This window comes from Danio rerio, chromosome 20, assembly GCF_052040795.2.
Source record: "Danio rerio strain M-AB ecotype USA chromosome 20, GRCz13ab, whole genome shotgun sequence".
NCBI classification, from domain to species: domain Eukaryota; kingdom Metazoa; phylum Chordata; class Actinopteri; order Cypriniformes; family Danionidae; genus Danio; species Danio rerio.
This window is the reverse complement of record NC_141040.1, coordinates 49,465,802-49,488,396: the sequence shown is the minus strand read 5'-3', so window position 1 is coordinate 49,488,396 and position 22,595 is coordinate 49,465,802. Positions and strand designations below refer to the sequence as shown.

Below are 22,595 nucleotides of genomic sequence, written 5' to 3'. Positions count from 1 at the left end.
GTTCGCTTACAGATTCACCTGAAGTGCCCACTTTAGAGAGACACATAATATCCAGCACGTACGGCAGACGAGAAGAAGAATAGATAAATCTTCAATTCCAAAACGCAACAAAGCAGTTTTCAGGCTCATTTGAAAAGACCTAATGACTGCGAAATGGCGAGGGCATGGCGGCGGGAGCTTGAGACGGGAGTGAAAGACGGTGTGAACACCAGTCCGTAATAAAGATGTACTGCAGAGAGGGAGAGAGAAGAGTTTTATATCTGGATTTTTATTCTGATGCAGATGTCTAGCTGAAACTGTTACATGATGAAGTCATTTAAAGTGCCTCTGTCATGTTTTTTTTCGTTATTTTATATACACTCACTGGCCACTTTATTAGGTACACCATATTAGTACTGGGTTGGACCCTCTTTTGCATTCAGAACTGCCTTAATCCTTCGTGGCATATATTCAACAAGATACTGGAAATATTCCTCAGAAATCTTGGTCCATAATAACATGATAGCATTACACAGATTTGTTGGCTTAACATCCATAATGTGAATCTCCCGTTCCACCACATCCCAAAGGTGCTTTATTGGATTGAGTTTTGGTGACTGTGGAGGCCATTTGAGTTCAGTGAACTCACTGTCATGTCCAAGAGATGATTTGTGCTTTATGATATAATGCCGCGTTATCCTTCTGGAAGTAGCCATTGTCAGATGGTCAAGCTGTGGTCATAAAGGGATGGACATGGTCAGCAACAATACTCACTTAGGCTGTGGCGTTGACACAATGCTCAATTGGTACCAATCAGGGGCGAAAAATCCCCCCCCCCCAAAAAAAACTAAACAAAACAATTAATTATACAAAAAAAAAAAAAAACTCTGAATTGTGAACAATATATGTATATATACCAAAAATAATTGTTGAGTAGAAAGAAAACCGCATTTATTATTTAAAATGCATTTAAAAACAGTTGAGTTCCCCTTCCCCTTCCTCAAAGTGGTTCGGTCCACTGTGTGCTTTTTTCCCTCATCTCACCTACTCACACACACGCACACGTCAGGTGTGCGGCTGTGTTAAGTAGGGGGTTTTATCCACCTTAAATAAAGCGATTCTCTTCAATGTAGTTAATACAGACTCGTTCATAAATTAGTTGCGGCAAAAATGCTGATTATAGATGTAATTGTTCATGAGTCTGCTGTATTAGCGATTAAAATGACTAATCTAGTTAACGTTAGGTTGTTGCTTACGCTAAAGCCGTTTCCCATGCATTGTTTAATTTGTGACGACATGGCATAATGTTAACTTAACATTAGCGACCGCAATTAGCATATTGTTTAGTTGTGTATTTGCTAAATGAGCACACTAACCCCACTGTATTTTTGTATAACCAGTTTCTATTCTGTTTTAAGTGACTCAATTAATTTGAAATTAAAATGTTAACCTCTTTTTATTCTTTGTTTTTATTGTGATTATTTTTTATGATAGTTTTGCATCCTTTATGTAAAGCACTTTGAATTACTATTGTGTATAAAATGTGCTACAGTATAAATCAACTTGCATTGCAGTGTCATGTATTGGCAAATACAAAAAAATGACAGAGAGAATAGACATAAGATCATTTTTCAGCGCAGCTAAACGCCAAGTACAAAAAGTTCACATATTAAGGCAATTTGGCTTTAAGAATGATGAGTGCTTATGAAAATACTAATGTCACAATATTAATCACAGGCAAAGGAGTAAGAAATGATTGAGGAACAGGCAGAGCAGGGTCAGTCAGATGTACAGTGTCAGGTAAGGGTGTTGTGCTTTATTGAAGGGATAATGACAATTCTTTTGGGATGAACAATTTTTTTTATGTTTTCGGAGTTGTGGCTGTTTAGCAGATGAACCTCACAGGCTCACTGATTTACAATATGATCTGTCATTTTAACAAGTGTAATGTAAACAAGTTAGTTATTATGAGTATGGAAAATGTCTTTTACTGTATTTATTCTGCTTTAGGAGTCAGTCTGTTGACAGTAAACAACACAACAAACAATGCAATAAATAGTTTTGAAGAAAAATGTGCTTTATCGTTGAACCTGAGAAAAACTTTTAAAATAATCATAATGACGTAGTCTCCATGCTATAATAATAAGGATAAAACCATTTCTAACTGGGGGGACATATCTTTATTATTATTTTTTTTTTATATTATTTTGGTGAGCCTGACAGGAGAGGCACCCGGTGTGGTCTTCTGCTGCTGTAGCCCATCTGCCTCAAGGTTGGACATGTTGTGCATTCAGAGAAGCTCTTCTGCATACCTTGGGTGTAGCGAGTGGTTATTTGAGTTACTTTTCTGTCAGCTGAAACCAGTGTGGCCATTCTCCTCTGACCTCTGGCATCAACAAGGCATTTGCGCCCACAGAAATGCCGCTTACTGGATATTTACAGTTTTTCAGACCATTCTCTGTTATCACAAGAGATCGTTGTGTGTGATAATCCAAGTAGATCAGCAGTTTCTGAAATACTCAGACCAGCCCGTCTGGCACCAACAAACATGCCACATTTAAAGTCACTTAAATCACCCTTTTTCCCATTCTGATGCTCGATTTGAAACGCAGCAGATCGTCTTGACCATGCCTAAATGCATTGAGTTGATGCTGTGTGATTGGCTGATTTGAAATTTGAGTTAACAAGCAGTTGGACACGTGTACCTAATAAAGTGGCCAGTGAGTGCTTATGTTTGTAAATATAAAAGGTCTTAAAATTGTAAACATCAAAGTCCATGTTAAAGAGCAGTAACTTTGCTTATAACTCCAGCTTTACTTTCCGCACAAACCTACATAGGTTTATAACTAAGGGGCCATTCACACAACAACATTTCCAGCCATAATACAGGAAATCTTTTATGCATTTTGTCTGTTTATTTACACAACAATGGCTTTTTTGAATTGAAAATATCTCAAACTAAAACTACAAATGTCAGCGTTTTTGAACTGAAAATTGAATTGAAAATGGATAAATCAGTAACTGGTTTGAAAGTGAAAGCTTTTAAAACGCTGCCATTGTCGTATACGTGTAAACACTCAAAAATAAGTCTTTTGAAAATGATGACTGTGTGTCTGCAATGGAGTGTATCATTGTAGAGACCAACTGAACAAAATGATATACCTTCAAGAGTTCGCATTTAGCTGATGATTGATAATAAAGTGTGTTTGGCACACTGTCCCGGGAGAGAGCCCTAAGCTTAAAAGTTCCTTTAGCCCGGGGCTTCCTCTCATTTGAAGGGAGAGAGGGGAATTTAAGCTCAGATAAGTCTCCTGCTTATGGTTAATGATGATTTAGGAATTGCTAAGAGAGATATATGGCTGCCTAATTCATCTATGGTGCCACCCTATCTAGAAAAAGGGAAAGGGGGTAGGGGTGGAAGGGGGATTCTTCAAGATGAAGATAACTGAGGTGAGAATCTCTGATTGTTTATAGTGAGTTAGGATTCAGCTGATTGGTGCATCATGTGTTAGCTGATGCAGGACCAGCTGTGGTCAATCATAAGCATGTGATCCTGTCGAAATTAGTTTATAAATAAACCACTCTTAAAATAACTGCCCTGATTGACCTGAGCTGATCATTTCTTTACAAAAACTGCTTGACTTGTTGTTTTAACTCTGAGAATTTTCTTAGTTTGCTTTAATGAGCCATTCGCTTTTTATTCTTTAATATATTCAGTGATTTATGGGTTTGTTTGTATCAGGGTATTGACTGCGGGACACTACCCTGCATCTGCAGATCATTCAGCACATTTAATATGATATTAATGGACAAGCTGTATTTATTTCCCCCCGCTCATCCAATACAGTTTATTTGATGAGCAAACACACAGATTTCCTTGCACTTTTATTGCTTATTTGCATCTAAATATTGTCAAGCGAATGTGGTGGTTGCCGTTGCGAAGATGCATATTGATTTATGAAGTCTGAATGCACAGCCACTGCTGACAGAAACATGTCAGACAGCATATGGAGCAGCAGAGACTGTTACCATGGCCGTAAATGCACTGTATGATGGTGATAAATGATGGTGACGCGTGCTCCATTACAATGCTCTCTGTGGTGAGTCCATCTAGTGATTTACAGGCAGTTATTGTTTCATGCTGTGGTTTTGTTTGCCAGAGCTCGATTATATGCTAATGAGCATTTTATCAGAGATGATCGGGCTAATTTATGTTCTGGAAGACAGTCTAAAATGTGTTCTTTTTTTTGAAGAAGTTGCTCTCCATGAAGTTATTAAGCAGCTTGTGTTTGAGTGTCAGATCATCACTTTAGAGTATGTTTAAAGACTGGATTAATGATGCTGGAAGTTTAGCTTAGGCGTCATTGGAATAAGTTGCTTTACAAAATTATTGAAATTTCAGTATTGTCCATCAATCTATCTAGTCAATATTGTTTGCTCATCTGTCTATCTAATGTTTGTCCGTCAATGCATCCATTCATCCATTATCATCCACCTTGTTTGTTCTTCCAGCCGACCATCCATCCATCCATCCATCCAATGTCATTCATTCGCACATCCATCCATCTATCCATCCATCCATCCATCCATCCATCCATCCATCCATCCATCCATCCATCCATCCATCCATACATCCATACATTTATTCAGTATTGTTTGCCTGTCTGTCCATCCATCCATACAATATTTTCTAATATCCATGCATCCATTAATGCATCCGTCCATTCAATATTTTGTTCATCCATCCATCCATCCATCCAATATTGTTTGTCCATCCATCCATCCATCCATCCATCCATCTATCCATCTATCTATCCATCCATCCATCCATCCATCCATCCATCCATCTATTCAATTTTGTTTTTCTGTCAGTCCATCCATCCATCCATTTAACATTTTCTACTCATCTATCCATGTATGCATCCATCTATCCAACCATCCAATATTGTTTGTCCATTCATTCACACATCCATTCACCCACCTGCACATCATTCCGCACATCCATCTACCCATCCGCACATCCACACATCCATCCATCCATCCTTTCGCTCATCAGTCCATCCATTTATCCATTTGCACATCCATCCATCCATCCATCCATCCATCCATCTACACATCCATCCATCCTTTCGCACATCCATCCATCAATCCATCCACTCATCCAACCATCCGTGCATCCATTAATCCACACATGCATCCATCCATCCAATATCAATAATTCACACATCCACATATGCATCCATCCATCCACACTTCTACGGATCCATCAATCCATTCGCACATCCATCCACACATCCGCTTATCCATCGACCCATTCGCTTCTCCAATCATCCATCCAGACATCCATCCATCCAATATCATTCATCCGCACATTCATTTATATTATTCATCTGCACATCCATCCATCCATTCAATATTGTTTGTTCGTCCATCCATCCATCCATCCATCCATCCAATATCATTCATTCGCCGATCATCCGTCCATCCATTATTGTTTGTCCATCTATCTATCTATTCATCCAATATTGTTTGTTCAACCAACTATCCATCCATGCATCAATCCATTCATCCAATATTGTCCACCCATCAATTGATCCGTCCATCCATCTGTTCATTCATTCAATATAATCTCAAATTGTTCATCCAATATCATTCATCATTAACGTTCATCCATACATCCAATATTGTTCATTCAGTAGTATCCATCAATCCAATATCATCCATCCATCCATCCATCCATCCATCCACACATCCATCCATCCATCCATCCATCCTTTCGCACATCAGTCCATCCATTTATCCATTTGCACATCCATCCATCCATCCATCCATCTACACATCCATCCATCCTTTCGCACATCCATCCATCAATCTATCCACTCATCCAACCATCCGTACATCCATTAATCCACACATGCATCCATCCATCCAATATCATTCATTCACACATCCACACATGCATCCATCCATCCATCCACACTTCTACGGATCCATCAATCCATTCGCACATCCATCCACACATCTGCTCATCCATCCACCCATTCGCTTATCCAATCATCCATCCAGACATCCATCCATCCAATATCATTCATCCGCACATTCATTAATATTATTCATCTGCACATCCATCCATCCATTCAATATTGTTTGTTCCTCCATCCATCCATCCATCCATCCATCCATCCATCCAATATCATTCATTCGCCGATCATCCGTCCATCCATTATTGTTTGTCCATCTATCTATCTATTCATCCAATATGTTTGTTCAACCATCCATCCATCCATGCATCAATCCATTCATCCAATATTGTCCACCCATCAATTCATCCGTCCATCCATCTGTTCATCCATTCAATATAATCTCAAATCGTTCATCCAATATCATTCATCATTAACGTTCATCCATACATCCAATATTGTTCATTCAGTAGTATCCATCAATCCAATTCCATCCATCCATCCATCCATCCATCCATCCATCCATCCATCCATCCATCCATCCATCCATCCATCCATCCATCCATCCATCCATCCATCCATCCATCCATCCATCCATCCATCCATCCATTCATCCATCCATCCAATTTTAAAATATTTGAGTGTCAAATCATCGTACTGGATTCTTATCATCGTACTAGACTGCAGTAATTTTGCTTGACGTTTAGCTTTTGCATCACGGGAATAACTTGCTTTACAAAATATATTGAAATATAAAAGTTAATTAAAGTTGTCCTAACATTTCACAACTTATCTTTTTTTTTTCTTTGTAGCAGTTGAATCATGTTTACCGTTTTGCAAATGTTGATGTAGTGTGCTGGCATTAACTGAGGATTTAATTAGATCTGAAGATGTTTTGCAGCTTTGGTTATGAGGAAACATGAGTCTGCTGGTGGCTTAATTGTATACTATGTTTGGATTGGATCATTTATCATATACTGTATACTAAATTAAATCAGGGACTTATGAAAACCACTGAGTGTATGCAAAAGTGTCAGAGAACTGTAAAAGCGCTGTCATCTCTTTGCAGACTATTGCTAGTAATAGACTGTTGCATGAATTATTTAAATTGGATGTTGAGAAAAAAATGCATGAAGCACCAACATATTTTATTATTATTTTTTTACAATTGGATTTGATTGTTGAGTTGCTGGAGTATTGACTTTTACTGACAGTTTCACAAAATATTTACACGGCTGGTTGTCATTCCACTCACTTCAGTGAATCCTGCTTAGGGAGGGTTTATTTTTGTCTGTTGTCAATGTCAGTATCTGTATAGACCCATTCTACATTGTGTTGGCTACAAGAAGTTATTGAGCATCTCCACTGTTATTGACCAGATACAGTTCATTGAACACACGTCTTGAACATGTTGTCAAGCTTTATGGGATAATGTGTCACAATAAAACCTGCCATTGAGCAGAGCATTATAGGCATTACATTGATCAAACCGGACAGGACTTAAATGTATCTTAATAGGTCTCCAAAAATACATTTAGGTTGGATTGTTGCATTTAGGTCTGTTCATCAAAGAATGTCCATCCAATCATCCATCCATTCATCTGTATATATCTAATATCTTACGTTCTTCCATGTGTTGAGTTGAAATAATCATAACATTATTCCTTTGAGTTGACATCATTCACTCGTTTAGTCGAAAACATCCAGCCTTTTTGTTCATCCATCCAGTCATTTCCATCCGTCCATCATCTCGCCCTCCAGTCAATGCCATTCAATGATCCATCAAGTCAACAGTATTTGTCCATCCACTCAGTCTATTTTATTCTCACAGTCAAAAGCATTTGTAAGTCCATCCATCCAGTCAATATGATATCTATTCGTTTGTGCCTCCATCCATTCATCTGTCCATCATCCATCCAAAATAATTTGTTCATCCATCTTTCTAGTTGAAACTATCCATCTATCGTTCATCCCTCTGAATTGGTTTGTCTATCCATCCAACCATCTGAATTGGTTTTACCATCCCTCCAACCATCTGAATTGGTTTGTCCATCCGTCCAACCATCTGAATTGGTTTGTCCATCCGTCCAACCATCTGAATTGGTTTTACCATCCGTCCAACCATCTGAATTGGTTTGTCCATCCGTCCAACCATCTGAATTGGTTTGTCCATCCGTCCAACCATCTGAATTGGTTTGTCCATCCGTCCAACCATCTGAATTGGTTTGTCCATCCGTCCAACCATCTGAATTGGTTTTACCATCCGTCCAACCATCTGAATTGGTTTGTCCATCCGTCCAACCATCTGAATTGGTTTTACCATCCGTCCAACCATCTGAATTGGTTTGTCCATCCGTCCAACCATCTGAATTGGTTTGTCCATCCGTCCAACCATCTGAATTGGTTTGTCCATCCGTCCGTTCATCGCAATTGTTTTGTTCATCTATCCATCCAAATAGGCTTGTTTATCCGTGCATCCATCCGAATTGGTTTGTCCATCCGTCCATTCATCTGGATTAGTTTGTCCTTCCTTCCATCCATCAGAATTGGTTTGTCCATCTGTTCATTCATTCGGATTGGATATCCATATGTCCATCCATCCATCCTAATTGGTTTGTCCATCCGTCCATTCATCTGGATTTTTTTATCCATACGTCCATCCATTCATCTGAATTGGTTTATCCATCCATCCTTCCATCCTTCCATCAGGATTGGTTTATCCATACGTCCATCCATTCATCTGAATTGGTTTGTCCTTCTGTCCATTCATCTGGATTGGTTTAACTATACATTCATCCATCCATCCATCCATCTATCTGAATTGGTTTGTTTATCCATTCATTTGATTTGGTTTGTCCATCTGTCCATTTATCTGAATTGGTTTATCCATCCGTCCATCCATCCATCCATCCATCCATCCATATATCCATCCATCCATCCATCTATCCATCCGTGTTGGTTTGTCCATTCATCTGAATTTGTTTTTCCGTCCATCTATCTGTCCGAATCTGTTTGTCCATCCTTTCATTCATCCAAATTTGTTTATCCATCCTCCCATTCATCCGAATTGGTTAGTCTATCCTTCCATCCATCCGAATTGGTTTGTCCATTCTTCCATCCATCTGAATTAGTTTTTCCATCCATTCATTTGAATTGGTTTGTCCATCTGACCATTTATCCAAATGGGTTTATCCTTCTTTCTATCCATCCATCTAAATTGGTTTGCCGATCTGTCCATCCATCCATCCGAATTGGTTTGTCCATCCGTCCATCCCTCCATTCGTCTAAATTGATCTGTTCATCCATCCGAATTGGTTCGTCCACCCACCCAAAATACCTTGTCCATTCACCTGTCTGTCCCTCCGTCCATCTATCCATCCAAATTAGTTTGTCCATCCATCTGAAATGGTTTGTCCATCTGCCCATATATCCAAAATCGTTTCTTCATTCATCCATCTATCCAAAATAGTTTATCCGACCATCTATATTAAATAGTTTATCCATCCATCCATCCATCCATCTCCATCCATCCATCCATCCATCTATCATCCCAAATACCTTATTTATTAATCTAAATTAGATTGTCCATTCATCCATCCATCTCTCCATGTATCCGAAATGTTTCAAATTAAGTTTGTCCATCCCTTATTGCTTGTTCATAGTTGAACAAGTTGTTACATCATCCATAAAGTCAATATTGTTAATCCAGTCTGTCGATTTTGTTTGCTTCTATATATTCAATCGTTACTTTTGTAATAGTTATTTACACCTTTTAAACAAAAACTAAATCTATTAGTAAAGTTGGAGTATCTCAACTTCTGTGAAAGCTAGCAAAAGATTTTTTTTATACATTTGTGTGTGTGCGTAACTCACCAAGGGCCAGAAAAAGGGCTTTCCATTACTATAACACCCTCTCTATGTCTTTCTCTTTCAAGCTCTCTGACACACACACACACACACAGACACACACACACAGACACACACACACACACACACACACACACACACACACACACACACACACACACACACACACACACACACACACACACACACACACACACACACACTCATCTGTGAGGTGAAGGAGGCTGTGTTCTGAGCAGCTCTTCACATGTGATAATGCAGTGTTGTTCTGGCCAGAACAGTGAGCTGTTGTTTTATCAGGCTTTCCTTTCTGCAGGTTGAAGGACGCTTGAACACTCTCAGCTCTGAGCTCCTGTTCTCCTCTCTGACTTTCGTTCCTGCTGATCTTGTGTATAATTAGTTCATTTTCCACTTTAATAAGCTGGATGATGGTACGCGTTTTTCAGACAGGCCTCGCCGGCACGAACTGTCCCAAAGAGACGTTCAGGTAAATGAGAATCTTGTGCAAGTTGGTTCTGCATGGGTGAAAGACCTCACATTTCACGCTGAAATGAAGAAAAAAGGGAAACGAAAACTAATTAGAATAAGAACAATAGGAAGTTGCGTTTTTTTTTAAATACGAAACACAGAAGTTAAATATAAGAAAAAGGAAAAAACTAATTAAAAAAATTAAGTTTTTATTAAAAAAGTATACAAAATGATCAAATTATAAATAATAATAATATCCAAAAAAAAACTTTTAAAAGTTCTACTACTAATAATAAATGTGTTTGTAATTTTGTATTTTATGTAAAAATATTTTAATGAAAAATAAATGAAAAGTAGGACATATTGAAGAAAATTTAAAATTACAACATTGTTATAATATTAATAACAGCAACAAAATAAAAGTATATTTGGTTTATACATTTAATTGAATTAGTTTTTTTTAATTTTGTTTAGCTTAGTTTAGTTTTTTTGTTTTGTTGTTTTTATTTGTTTTGTTTATCATTTTGTTTTTGTTTCATTTCGATTTGTTTTGTTTTGTTTTTTGTTTTGTTTAGTTTCATTTAGATTTGTGTTGTCTTATTTTGTTTCATTTAGTGTTATTTAAATTTCTTGTTTAGTTTTGTTTTTTCATTTTGTGTTTGTGTTTTTGTTTTGTTTTTGTTTCATTTTGATTTGTTTTGATATGTTTTGTTTCATTTTGTTTTCCGTTTCTTGTTTTGTTTCTTTTTTGCTTCATTTAGTTTTGATATGGATTTTGATTTCTTTTGTTTAATTTTGTTTTGTTAATTTGTTTCATTTTGTTGCTTTTGTTTTCCTTTGTTTTGTTTCATTTTGTTTTTTTGTTTTGTTTTGTTTCTTTTTGTTTTGTTACAGTTTGTTTAGTTTCTTTTTGTTTTTGATATAGATTTTGATTTCTTTTGTTTAATTTTGTTTTGTTTTGTTGTTTAGTTTTGTGTTGTTGTTTTTTGTTTCATTTAATTTCGATTTGTTTTGCTTCACTTTATTTTGTTTCGATATGACTTGGGTTTATTTTTTTAACAATTAATATAATTTTGTTTTGTTTTTATTAATTCATTTATTAATTAATTTATTTGTTTTACATATGAGATCAATGTCTTTTGAATATAATTTATAATGATAATTTATTATTATAATTTTAATAATATATATATATTTTTTAATATAAGTAACAGTGAAATATCCCACAAACATGAAACAATTAAAACTAATTAATTAAAGGCTTCTCTTTCTTCAAGCAAGCTAATTATTTCTTTCTACTTATTTTTTTCACTTGGGTTAAAATATATAATGAACTGTTGACAGAATTTGTGATACTGACTCAGACCTCGCATATAGAATAAAGAGAGCCAGAATCAGAGACATGAAGAGTGTGGGTCGTTTTTAAATAAAACAAACATCAATACAACAAACACTGAATCTGCAGAGTCATGAGAAATGATGCATATTCAACAATGCTTGATGATGTCGATGTGTCACAGGTCTGTCACATGAAACATTAATATTCTACATGCTTTTGACCCTCTATATGGAAATATGATTGGTTATTCCCTATGTACTCTTCACATTGATGTTCATGAGACGGAGGTGCTGAATATTGAATAGGTGTTAATATGCAAATGAAGGGAGCCATATGATAATGCACTTTGTTTTTGAACATGTGAATGACCTCTTATGATTGGCTGACCTTTTTCGCATATGAAATTACGGATTGGATATTTGAAATGTAAATGTGGGTGCATATGTTAATGTAAAGGATCAGCTTTTTACATTATATTATATTATGTTATGTTATGTTATGTTATGTTATGTTATATTATATTATATTATATTATTTTATATTATATTATATTATATTATATTATATTATATTATATTATATTATATTATATTATATTATATTATATTATATTTTGTTCGCTGGTTTGAGTGTTCTCTCAGTGTTCGTGTGGGTTTTCTCTGGGTACTCCGGTTACCCCCACCGTCCAAAAACATGGTCTAAATGTAAATTGAATTAACTAATTTGTTTCTAGTGTATGAGTGTGTGTGTGAATGAGTGTGTATGCCTGTTTCCCAGCACTGGGCTGTGGTTGGAAGAGCATCTGCTGCTTAAAACATATGCTGGAATTGTTGGCAGTTTGTTCCGCTGTGGCGTCTGATATATAAGGGATGAAGCTGAACGAAAATGAATGAATAAATACATGATTATTATTATTATTACTATTATTATTATTACTATTATAATTCATTCATTCTTTCATTTTCTTTTGGGCTTAGTCCCTTTATTAATCCGTGGTCACAACGGCGGAATAAACCGCTAACTTATCCAGCACATGTTTTATATAGCGGATGCCCTTCCAGCCGCAATGGGAAACATCCAAACACACTCATTCACACACATACACAATGAACAATTAAGCCTAGCAAATTTACCTATACCACATGTCTTTGGACTTGTGAGGGAAAATGGAGCGCCCGAAGGAAACCCAAGTGAACACGGGGAGAACATACAAACTCCACTCAAAAATGGCAACTGAGCCGAGGCTCAAACCAGTGACTTTCTTGCTGTAAGGCAGCATGCTACCTACTGCGACACCGCGTCACCATTATTATATTATATAAATTTATATTATATTATATTATATTATATTATATTATATTATATTATATTATATTATATTATATTATATTATATTATATTATATTATATTATATTATGCAAAAGTCATATGCTGCTAAGACTTGTAACTTCCTCTTTAACGTCTCCTTTGCTGCATTTAATTAAAGACATTTTATTTAAATAAATATAAAAATTAAATAAATAAATGTTTTTAAATATATTAGCTGCTACATAGTTTATGTTATGTTAAAATGTACTTTATTTCTGCAATATTTCTGTAATGCAATTAACATTTTTAGCTATTATTAACTGTTATTTTGTTGTATGAATGGCAATAATTTTCAGTTTAAGCAGACAGCACATACAGTAAATATTTATTTTCCTCTTTTCTTTTAAAACAATTTAAATATTATTTACTGTCAGTTTTGATTAATACAATTTTTTTAAACAAAACTTTCTAACCTCCAATTTTATTTATTTATTTGATTTTATCTTATTTTATTTTCATAAGTTCTAGGTTGGTAAGACCTTTTGTTAAATAAAAGTATTTTATGCTGCTTTAATTTGATAAAAATATAGTAAAACAGTCAATTTGTGAAACCATTGGGAGAACATGCAAACTCCACAGAAATGCCAACTGACCCAGTCGAGGCTCGAACCAGTGACCTTCTTGTTGTGCGGCTGAGAGCGTTACCCACTGTGGCTGTGGCGACATCTGGTTAATAAAGGGAATATTATATTAATATTATGTGGATATTAATATTATATTATATTATATTATATTATATTATATTATATTATATTATATTATATTATATTATATTATATTATATTATATTGGGTGTCACGGTGGCGCAGTGGGAAGAACGAACGCCTCACAGCAAGAAAGTCACTGGTTTGAGTCCCGGCTGGGTCAGTTGGCATTTCTGTATGGAGTTTGCATGTTCTCCCCGTGTTGGTGTGGGTTTCCTCTGGGTGCTCCGGTTCCCCCGCAAGTTCAAAGACATGCGGTACAGGTGAATTGAACAAAGTATATTGGCCGTATTGTATGTGTGTGAAAGTGTGTATTAGTGTTTCCCAGTATTGGGTTGCAGCTGGAAGGACATCCGCTGCACAAAACATATGCTGGAATAGTTGGTGGTTCATTCCACTGTGGCAACCCCTGATGAATAAAGCGACTAAGCTAAAAAGAAAATGAAGGAATGAATATATTATCTAATATAATAAAAAACCAATACAGATAGTCCAATAGTCCAATCTCTGTTATCAAACATTTATTGTATGTCTGTGTAATATTGTGAAATAACTTGTGGCAACAACCAAACTGTTCCTTTATTTCATTTCTGCTTCAGACTATGACCAAATTACTTTAAAAAAATCTTTAAATGCTTTTGTACAGTCATGAAAGTGCAGCTGAGTGTCTCCATCGCAATCATTTCCGAAACTGCGAGACAAACGATTCAATTAGGGCCTGCTGGCTGCATCGCGCCTCATATTTTGTCATTAGGGCTATTCAGTTTCAGCCCAGGGCAGTTCTGACTAATAAAGTAGGCGCTTTGGCATTTGCTGGTGAGCTCACAGCTACTGTATATGCACACACACACACACACACACACACGCGCACACACACGCATACTGAGATGTAGGGCACGGGCCACTGAGCTACATCATTGCTTCATTTGGATCAAACTCTAGCACACTAGAGTCATTTATCTACATAGTCTCAATGTGTGTGTGTGCAAGTGTGTATGCGTGTGCGTAACCTTGAGGCATTGCAAGCTCAAGTACCAGTGCGAAGTCAAATGAGAGTGAATGTATTCCCCTGTAACCCCCACACTGAAGCAATATAAATCCCAGACTTACAGTACACACACACACACGCACACACATACATGCACGTAAGCTGCTTGTTTGTTTTGGTAATGAGAGTGTAATGCCTTCTTACTGCACGCTTTGCTTTTAGCTTCTATCAGAATGTGCTGTGTTTGCATGTTTATTTTCATGAACGTATGCATATATGCCCATGTGTGTATGCTAGCACTGGGGGTGTGTGTGTGTTTTTTAGTGCAACATAGAAATGCATTGATGTTTTTTGTGCACATGTACAGTAGGTATAATTATTAAACGGATATTCTCCCTCCATATATATATATATATATATATATATATATATATATATATATATATATATATATATATATATATATATATATATATATATATATATTTATTTATATTTAAATACTTTATGAATATTCATGACACAACTTGAGCTGCATCTGAAATTGCACTCTACCCAAGGAGGTACTGTGTTTGAATATACATTTACTTCACAAATATTACAAAAGCATGTTCTATATATTATGAATGTAAGTAGTATGAATGGACCTTAGCCGTACTACGTCCTCCATTCGTCATTATCACATGACCTACTGTAGTCATGTCAGTTGTCGTTTCACTACCTTTCATAGATAGTACAGTGTTCTCTGGATCAGCACTTCAGAATCTCACCAGCAGTGGTAGGTCATCCCTGTACTGCTCTCCAGTCCTTTTACCTCTACTTAAAATGGGCATGAAATCAAAATGTCTTCTTCTCATTTTCATATGCATATAATAGTGGTTTGTTCTACACAATGTCTCTGCAGTTCATTATTATGTATTTGTTATTTAGTCCTTATAATCTATAAACACCATAACCTTCCCTTTAAATAGTCACATGGAATGCCCTTAGGGCGGGGCTTTCAGTTTATCTATCCTTTAAAGTAGGGCTGTCAGTCCTTCAGGGTAAACCTTTAAGTCCTTTAGGATGAAGCTTTTAGTCCAGGGATGTCCAGACTCTGTCCTGGAGGGCAGGTGTCCTGCAAAGTTTAGTTCCAACCCTAATCAAACACACCTGGGCTAGCTAACCAAGCTCTTACTTGGCTTTCTAGAAACATCTTCCAGGTGTGTTGAAGCAAGTTGGAGCTAAAATCTGCAGGACGCCGGCCCTCCAGGACCGAGTTTGGACACACCTGCTTTAGTCCTTCAGGGGGCAGTGTTTCTCAATCACGTTCCTGGAAGACCACCAGCTATGCACATTATTTATGTCTCCTTAACCAAACAAATTTGATTCAGATTATTAGCTCATTAGCAAAGACTAAAACCCCTGGAATGGGTGTTACAGACTAAGGAGAGCTTTCAGACTTTTTAGGTTGAGGCAATCAGTCATTTAGGGTGGAGCTTTCGGTCCTTTAGGGAAGATCTTTCAGTCCTTTAGGGTCAGGCTATAGGTCCTTTAAGGCACGGCTTAAGGTCCTTTAGGGTAGAGCCTTAGGTCCTTTAGGGTGAGGTTATCATTCCTTCAGGGAGGATCTTTCAGTCTTTTTGGGCTGATATTTATATTCTTTAAGGCGGAGCTTTCAGTCCTTTAGGGTGGGGCTATCAGTCCCTTTGGGCGGAGCTTTAAGTCCAGGGTTGAGCTTTAAGTTCTTTAGGGTGGATCTTCAAGTCCTTTAGGAGTGATATTTAAATCATTTAGGGCGGAGCTTTCAGTCTTTTAGGGTGGGACTATCAGTCCTTTAGGGCGGAGCTTTCAGTTTGTTAGGGCTGATCTTTAAGTTCTTTAGGGTGAGGCTATCAGTTCCTTAGGGTTGATCTTTAAGTCCTTTAGTGCAGAGCTTTAAGTCTCTTAGGGCGGAGCTTTCAGTCCTTTAGGGTGGGGCTTTCAGTCCTTTAGGGTGGATCTTTAAGTCCTTTAGGGCGGAGCTTCAACTCTCTTAGGGCAGAGCTATCAGTCCGTTTGGGTGGAGCGTTCAGTCATTTAGGGTGGAGCTTTCAGTCCTTTAGGGGGCTTTCAGTATTTTAGGGCAGATTTTTCAGTCCTTTAGATTGGGGCTATAAATTCTTTAGGCAATGTGTCATTTCTGCCCTGTGTTAACGGGAAGCAGTGGTTTAAAGAAATATAATACAATCCCCTCTGTAAATCTTAGCTTCTCGTTGTCATCGTCATCGGACATCTGAAAACATTCTGTACTAGATGGTGCCGATAGTGGCTCTACAACTGAGAACAAACTGGCATTAAAATCTTCCTCAATTTTGTGAACAACGCCCATCTTCCAACAATCCAATCGGTTGCCTAAGAAAAAATCATGCACCGGCCTACGTTTTCTTTTTTTTTTCCTCTTCTCATTTCAGAAACTATTACAATTGGATGTGCATCACAATAGGGGAAAAACAACATTCTTATTCAATCCGTTTCATGCCAACTTATAGCAAAAGTAAATTCGGAATTGTCTTAAATACAGTAGGCTTTAGACTACTCACTTACATCATTAAAAAAGAGCCCCAGGTGTTAATGAGTGTGCCTCATCTACTCAATAGCAGATGTAAACAGGGGATCCATTGGTTCCAGTAGATCTTGATCCTAGACAAACAATGTATAATACATTAAAATGTCACACACAAATATTAAAAATAATATTGCATTCACAATGCCTTTAAACTGTTGTTTTTTTAATCAGTAATGGTCTTGAATAAGTATTTTTAGCAGTTGTTTTTCATAATCCTGCTCCGCCTCGTGTCACTGAGCTCTTTGTTATTTTCAAAAGGTGTCTGTGAAGATGCTTTAAAATGCAGTCTGGAGAGCTCAGATCTCTGTTTTCAGTCTCTAGTGGTTGATGAGCTTTTTAGATAGCTTCACAGAATAAATACAAACATGTCTGCAACTAAAATAAGAGATGCATTCGTCAACACGTGATCTGTGCTGTGCAGAGGTGTTTGTGTGAACAGTCTTATTTCTCCAAGGATGGAGTGACTGGTCTCAGAGCGACAGGTTTCTGTGGTTTCAGCCTCAGGGTCACTGCAGGAGAGTCCACACGGGAGGCAAAGGAAGACCTGAGGAAAAATTAACAGAGAGAGAGACACATGGGCTATAATCGCATGCTGCAGGCACTGCGTTTTACACCTGTAGATCCTTTGCTTTGTTCTGAAACAGGAATTAGAAATGGTAAAATCGTGCAATTTCTTCTGGGTTTGGTTAATTTTACAAGCCAATCTTTGTAATTAGATCACAACAGCTGTGTTTCCATCTAAAGATGCAAATTAGATTTATGCGCAAAACTGGAAAATCGCACAAAAAGTTTGAGAATAAAGCAGCGTTTCCATCCAATGAGGTAAAAAGAGAACAAAACAGTCACTTCCTGATAAACTGGCACCAAATATTAAGAACCAATGTGGTTCTTTATAAAATTCTTAAATAACCAATTCTTACAGTTAAAACTAGAAGTTTACAGACACTCTAAAAAAGGAACATAACCATTTTTTTTGTAAATGTCTAATGGTAAATCATACTAAACATTTACTGCTTTAGGTCTGTTAGCATTGCCTAAACGATAGAAATTTGCTTAATGCCAGAATGATACAAGAATTATTTTTTAATAATTTTTTTATTGACAGTCAAAGTTTACACACATTTCGTTGGTATTTTTTTTTAGCTTTGCTTTTAAACTGTATAACTTTGGTCAAATGTTTTGGATAGCCTTCCACAAGCTTCTCACAACAGTTTGCAGACATTTTGGTCCATTCCTCCTGACAGAATTTGTGTAACTGAGTCAGATTTGTTGGCTGAAAAAGCCCACAAATTTTCTATAGGATTGAGATCAGGGCTTTGTGATGGCCACTCCAAAAAATTCACTCTGTTGTCCTTAAAGCACATTTTAACTAATTTGGCTGTATGCTTAGAATCATGTTCTGTTTTGAAGACCCATATGTGGCCTAGTTTTAAATTCCTGGCTGATGTCTTGACATGTTGCTTCAGTATTTCTACATAATGTTCTTTGTTCATGATGCCATCTATGCTGTGAAGTGAACCAGTCTCTTCTGCAGCAAAACAGCCCCACAACATGATGCTGCCGCACCCATACTTCACAGTTATGCTGATGTTACTAGGCTTGTAAGCTTTCCCCTTTGTCCACACTGGTCATTGCAGCCAAACAGTTTAATCTATAGTTTTATCAGACCACAGGACATGTATCCAAAATATCTTAAAACCAACACTTTAAAATTATTTTAAAAAGTCAGAAAACCTGTTGAAACTCGGAACTGTTATGCTGAATCGATGTTTTCTGATTAAAACTTTTTTAGCCATTTTTTTTTTAAGTAAAGTCAACTAATTGCTTTTAAAGCAACATGACGAGGTTGACACTTTAAAGTAAAGTCAACTAATCGCTTTAAAAGCAACAGGTTTATTACAGTTTTGCAAGTAAAGTCAACTTATCGCTTTAAAAGTAACATGTCAAGGTTGACACTTTAAAGTTTGAAAGTCAACTAATCGCTTTAAAAGCAACAGGCTTATTAACGTTTTTTTTAAGCAAAGTCAAGTAATCACTTTAAAAGCAACAGGCTTATTACCATTTTTTTAAAAGTCAACTAATCGCTTTAAAAGCATCAGGTTTATTACTGTTTTTTAAAGTAAAGTCAACTAATCGCTTTAAAAGCATCAGGTTTATTACTGTTTTTTAAAGCAAAGTCAACTAATCGCTTTAAAAGCATCAGGTTTATTACTGTTTTTTTAAGTAAAGTCAACTAATCGCTTTAAAAGCAACAGGTTTATTACTGTTTTTTTAAGTAAAGTCAACTAATCGCTTTAAAAGCATCAGGTTTATTACTGTTTTTTAAAGCAAAGTCAACTAATCGCTTTAAAAGCATCAGGTTTATTACTGTTTTTTAAAGCAAAGTCAACTAATCGCTTTAAAAGCATCAGGTTTATTACTGTTTTTTTAAGTAAAGTCAACTAATCGCTTTAAAAGCAACAGGTTTATTACTGTTGTTTAAAGCAAAGTCAACTAATCGCTTTAAAAGCAACAGGTTTATTACCGTTGTTTAAAGCAAAGTCAACTAATCGCTTTAAATGCATCAGGTTTATTACTGTTTTTTTAAGTAAAGTCAACTAATCGCTTTAAAAACAACAGGTTTATTACCATTTTTTAAAGCAAAGTCAACTAATCGCTTTAAAAGCAACAGGTTTATTAACTTTTAAGTAAAGTCAACTAATCGCTTTAAAAACAACAGGTTTATTACCGTTTTTTAAAGCAAAGTCAACTAATCGCTTTAAAAGCAACAGGTTTATTAACTTTAAGTAAAGTCAACTAATCGCTTTAAAAGCAACAGGTTTATTACCGTTTTTTAAAGCAAAGTCAACTAATCGCTTTAAAAGCAACAGGTTTATTACAGTTTTTTGAAGCAAAGTCAACTAATCGCTTTAAAAGCAACAGGCTTATTACCGTTTTTTTAAAGTCAACTAATCGCTTTAAAAGCAACAGGCTTATTACCGTTTTTTAAAGTCAACTAATCGCTTTAAAAGCAACAGGTTTATTAACTTTAAGTAAAGTCAACTAATCGCTTTAAAAGCATCATTTTTATTACTGTTTTTTTTTTAAAGTAAAGTCAACTAATCGCTTTAAAAGCATCAGGTTTATTAACTTTAAGTAAAGTCAACTAATCGCTTTAAAAGCATCAGGTTTATTAACTTTAAGTAAAGTCAACTAATCGCTTTAAAAGCAACAGGCTTATTACCGTTTTTTAAAGTCAACTAATCGCTTTAAAAGCAACAGGTTTATTAACTTTAAGTAAAGTCAACTAATCGCTTTAAAAGCATCAGGTTTATTAACTTTAGGTAAAGTCAACTAATCGCTTTAAAAGCATCAGGTTTATTACTGTTTTTTTTAAGTAAAGTCAACTAATCGCTTTAAAAGCATCAGGTTTATTAATGTTTTTTTTTAAGTAAAGTCAACTAATCGCATTAAAAGCAACAGGTTTATAACCATTTTTAAAAGTAAAATCAACTAATTGCTTTAAAAGCAACAGGTTTATTAACTTTAAAGTAAATTCAACTAAACACTTCAAAAGCAATGGGTTTACTCATTTTAAGTAAAGTCATCTAGTTGCTTTAAAAGCCATATGTTTGCTCCCTTTTTAAAAATAAGTCAACTAATATACACTTGCACGCACATTACTTTTTAAGCTACAGGAAATTAGTCCAAAATACAATATAATTTGCACAACGTATTGACTGATCATTTAAAAAAGTTCATTGAATAAATTCTGGATAAACGGGTTCACTAGGTCAGTCTTATTTTCAGCTCTGTTTGTGTTTGTCGCAGCTAAAAGCAGAGCACTTAGAGACTTTGCACAGCCGTGTTCACACAGCCATGATTTATTTATTGATTTACCATTAAAGGTCACATCAAAATGCTTTATATTTTGCTTTAAAAAAATCTGGATTGTGTGTTCAATATTAAATCATTTATAAAGACACTGCAGGTGAAAAGGGTAAAAATAAAATGAATGCTTATTTTGCCTACAGTAGATGATCTTTTGAATGACGAGTTGCCGACTTTCAGAGATGTGAATAAATATCTGATTTTTGATTAAAAAATGAAAAAATTAATAATTTAAAACTTTAATCATTTTGTCTCTAATAATTTTGATTTATTATTATAGTTAATTTTGTTTTGAATAATGAAACTATGTCAGTGTTGTTCGGAAATATGCATCCTCGTGAATGCTGGAAATATTTAATGCTAGAGATATGCTAGAGGATAATATGTATTTATTTCCAAACTAATAAAAAAAATTATAATAATTAAAAAAAAAGATAATTATAAAATCTGTATAGACACAGTGCACAAAAAAATCTAAAATAAAAATGCAAAATAAATAATAAAATGCATATTCAAATGCATACAACCACAATAATTATTCAGTATTTCTTAATTAGCTGTAAAAGAATTTTGATTTGTGAGAATTGAGTAAGAGAAATAAGTAATAATTTAGATTTTTTAATTTTATTATAATTTTGTAATTTTGCTAAAATATATATTGCAATTCAAATACAGAGTCAAATTGATAAGAAGTGACACTTAAGTTTCATTTTTGATATTTTCTTTACATTTTTAGACACTTTACATTGACAGGTGAATGAAGAAACAGTTTTTACTGTACATCTGGTCTGAATATTGTCCCGACTGCAGCTTGTCGTCTTTGGTCTTTGTCTGCATGTTTATATGTGGCTATTTTATTAATTGATTTATTATTTTTTTACGTCAACATTTGTTTATATTTAAAATATAAATAATAAAAATAAAAATTGAAATATAAAATATTAAATAACATTGATATTCTAGTTAAATAAAACTGTACTAATTCGTCTGTATTTCTAATGTAATTGTACTGGAAACAGTATCATTATTTATTATTTTTATCATTATTGCTATCATTGTTGCTGTTATTGTTGTTGTTATTTAGTTTATAATATTTAAAACAGTATCAATATTTAATAAATAAATAAATAATAGTAATAAATGTTGATACTGTTCCCAATATTATAAACTTAATAATAATAATAATAATAATAATAATAAGAAGAAGAAGAAGAAGAAGAATAAATATTGATACTGTTCCCAAAATTATAAACTTAATAAGAAAAATAATCATTATTGTTAATTATTAATAAAAATTATTATTATTATTATTACTATTTGCTTTAGAATATTTAAACTATACCAGTGTTTTCATGAATGGGGAATTTATTAAACTAAAAATGCCCTTCATTTCCTTATTTATTTAATAATGAAGCAATGTTTTTGGGTGCAGTGTCTGGTCTGAATATCCTCCCGACTGCAGCT

The 22,595-nt window shown here is 35.1% G+C and overlaps 1 protein-coding gene and 1 long non-coding RNA gene across 3 annotated transcripts in view; both read left to right on the top strand.

Moving 5' to 3' along the window:
• klhl29 (kelch-like family member 29) overlaps positions 1-22,595 on the top strand; it is a 611,610-nt gene that overhangs the window by 109,178 nt on the left and 479,837 nt on the right. The window lies entirely within an intron of this gene.
• LOC147832330 (uncharacterized) lies at positions 17,203-21,597 on the top strand. Its single transcript, XR_015519245.1, has 3 exons — positions 17,203-20,396; positions 20,429-20,569; positions 20,670-21,597. It is a non-coding gene; the product is annotated as an uncharacterized LOC147832330 (long non-coding RNA).